The sequence below is a fragment of the Papaver somniferum genome, chromosome 1 (genome assembly GCF_003573695.1).
Source record: "Papaver somniferum cultivar HN1 chromosome 1, ASM357369v1, whole genome shotgun sequence".
NCBI classification, from domain to species: Eukaryota; Viridiplantae; Streptophyta; class Magnoliopsida; order Ranunculales; family Papaveraceae; genus Papaver; species Papaver somniferum.
The window spans coordinates 213,977,004-213,980,732 of NC_039358.1; positions in this window are offsets into that span (position 1 = coordinate 213,977,004).

Consider the following 3,729-nt stretch of genomic DNA (forward strand, 5'->3'; position numbering starts at 1 on the left):
TTTTTAAGATTCTCTCACAATCTTTCTCTTGTTATGCTCTTGCCACAAGCAATAACTAACACAAAGTCTGCCACACTTTGTAAGACTTTCAAGTTTCTGCCACAAACTCTTCAATCACCATGTTTGAACATAACCACCCAACTTACCTTGTCATTCTAAGTTTCTAAATTCGAGTCAACTTAATCAAACCGTACCAGTCTTTTTTTTACTGAAATACCTTTGATCCGCCATCAAACTGTACCAATCCTTCTTGACTGCAATACAAGCTTTGATCCTCCATCCTCATTAATTTCGAATTCTGGACTTAACCCTTTGAATCAACCTCTCACCCAAAGCTTCTTTACCTTCTTAACTCAAATCTGTTTTCTGCAACGCCTCTGCCAGAAACTATCACACTGTGATAACACTTCTGTCATGCTTACTGTCACATTTTCTTCTGTTACGCTTCTGTAACAATTCCTCAGTAACACTTAACTGTCGTTCAATCACATTGCTGTTCGTAACAGTTCTTGCAACTGTGACATTAACCTTTGTAACACCCATTCTCTTACTATGTCCAAGTAACACTTATGTCCAACTGTGACAATTATTCAGTCACGCTTCTGTATCATCAGCGGGATCAACCAATTTTTTTTTTTTTTTTTTTTTTTTTTTAAAAAAAAAACTCTCGTCTTGTCCCTTGGTGTAGACTCACATGGACACAGTTTGCACTAGGTCTTGGAGCAGCAACATACGTCTTATTTCCATAGAACCATCGTGATCACCACGACTTCTCGAGCTCCAACTTCAGTCACGAATCATCATCATATCTGCCAACAGCTCTCTGAACTTCGAACATAGCAGTATCAATATATTCCTTCAGCTAAAAACTTTTATAAACAAACCAATTCTTCTGTCATCTCTTCATGATTGTGGAATCGTCAGCAACAACCCATTACGGCAGCAGACTCCACGGCTTGTCACCTCAGTTCCCTGCTCGAGTACCTTCTTAACCATCGCACAACAGAGACTTGTCTCATCTTCTTGAGCTGTCACCTCAGCAACAACATATAGCTCCATCTCCGGTGTCCATCAGCAGCATCCACTCTCATCGCATCGACCTTGATTATCAGCACCAGACCATCTGAAGTTTTCTGCTCAACATTGGCAGCAAGCAATTCTTTTCTGCCAAGCTCTTCTATCAATCAACGACGACACAGCACCATGAGAATCATCAACAATATCAGAGATCCTGCAGCAGTACGTCTCTGTCTTTCCAGAAACACCATTCAACCATTCACATAGTATAATCACCGAGCATCATCAGATCAGCACTTTTCTTGTTTTGCTCGAACAAAACTCTCTCTTAACCACACAGCATCATCTTGACAATCACGCATCCGTCGAACCATGTTCGAAACTTGTTGTATCTGTAGCCACCATCTTCTTCGTCTGCTCCGAACCCACAGAGAAACAACGCCGTGAATCGATAACCTTCTGTCTTCAACTGCTCGCAAGAATAGTTTCAAAAGAAGCCTAGTTTCACAAACTATGACAGCTACCTCGAACCTGAATTTCACTACCATCCATCTTAGCAGGTATCTCCATCTTAGCTTTGAACTTAAGTCACAACCTTAGAGAACGAACCCTTCCAGATGTTCTTCTTCATATGTTCTTTTCATAACCCTTGTAGATTAGCATCGATGGAAATCATCAGCAACAATATTTTTTTTTTTTAAATCAGATGGAAGTAGACCTTACACCTTCTTCCCAGCAAAAACAAAACACAACTTTTATTACTACCAGAAATTTGCGCAGTTTTTTTTTTTTTTTCGATTTCTCTACCAAAACTTATGAAGATTCTTTAACTCTTTCTACCTCTCCTCTCTCCCTCTCACCTTGCTCTGATACCATGTTAAGGATCGAGCAAGAGAGAGGAGAGCATAAACGCGGAAGCATAAAAGACTACATTGATAATAATTCGGTGTGTCAACTTTCATGGCTCAACAGCCTATTTATATTGTTCACAAACTTGACGACCACTCAAGGTACTTTCCTAACTAAGATCAAACTCTAAACATAGACACTTTCCTAATATAACTCTCACAACTTAATGTGCATATCTCCTAAATATAGACTCTCATATATTATTTCCTAATATAATGACATGAAAAAGGGCAGTGAAAATAAATGTAGAAATAAGAAACCATACAACAAGACTGTAAATACATCAAATTCACACGACACTCTAAGCTCTAAAAGGATGGCACCTCTTCTGCTCCTTCAAAGGGAATACCTTAACAAATAACAGAAACCATGGAACCATTCATGGAACTACTAATGAAGTGCAACTCCAATAACTTTGCTTAGTTTACTTCTCTTCCAACATATAGAGAACAAAAATATTACGAACCCGGTCAGTAGTTTTTCCGCTGCCACCTAAAGGAATATCAATAGCACCATGAAGCCTCCCATGGCTATTCTGATGATGTATCTATTAAAGTCTGTGGACATCCAACTCAAAACCAATTGGCAATGAGTGGAGAGGCCCTTAAAGATTATAAACCGCAGGATCTTAATTGCCCATACAATGTGGGACTAATAATGTCAACACGCCCCCTTACGTGTAGCCTCGTAGGGTCTAACACGTGGACAATAAATCGGGTGACGCGGAGCAAAGGTGACGACTCGACACAATAACCTGCTCTGATACCATATTAAAGTCTATGGACATCCAACTCAAAACCAATTGGCAATGAGTGGAGAGACCCTTAAAGATTATAAACCGCAGGATCTTAATTGCCCATACAATGTGGGACTAATAATCTCAACAGTATCATCGAACTCTTTAAGTTGACCTTCAAATTTCCGATTCCGCTCATATGGACTGTTGATTTCAGTACAAAAACCATGTTTTCTTCATCTTCTTCTTCGTATCAGCATCATTATCCGAGCCTTTTAATAGCAACTCAAACAACTTTGCTTTATTAACCTTTCTTTCAACAGCTTCCCAGTCTTCCATATTATCTTCTTATGGGGGGAAAAAAGAGGATGCTTCTTGAACCCTCCTCCAACCAAAACCTCTCAAAATCTTTTCTTTTCTCCATGGATATAGCCCTTCACCATATAATGCTGCTGACATCAAGGTTGAAGATATCAAAACTTATAGTTCAGAATGTGCATATCAACATATGCCTTAGTTTTCACTTCACCAGTTTTATGGTGCAAAATGTAGAGTGTAGACAGTCAGGCGTGACAAACAATTATTTTACTTCCCACCACTGGGCGGAGCGAGGATTTTAAAAGAGGGGTAAAAAAAAAAACACACAGCAAAAAAAAAAAAAAAAAAAAAAAAACAGGCTAGAAAAAAAAATATTGCAGTAAAGTTAACAACCTAATGATCAGCGCGATGTGATGTACAACAACCCTATTCTTAAGAGAAAAACGTATGAGAGATTGAGAGTCGATGTATTTATGAGAAAAACGTATGAGAGTTACGCTTAGTCTCTCCTAGACTCCTACTGTCAACGATTACGGGAGAAAGAAAGCCAAAATGGACATTTCTTTTGGGTTTGTGTTTTTGGGTTTAGGGGTGCAAATATTCAGATTTTAGGGGGTGCAAACCTTTGTTACTTCATCTTTTTGGCTTAAATATTCTATACGTTCTATTGATTTTGAAAATTCAAGGGGGTGCAACTGCATACGGTTGCAACATGTTGCCTCCGCCCCCCCCGGCACTGTTTCTTTATG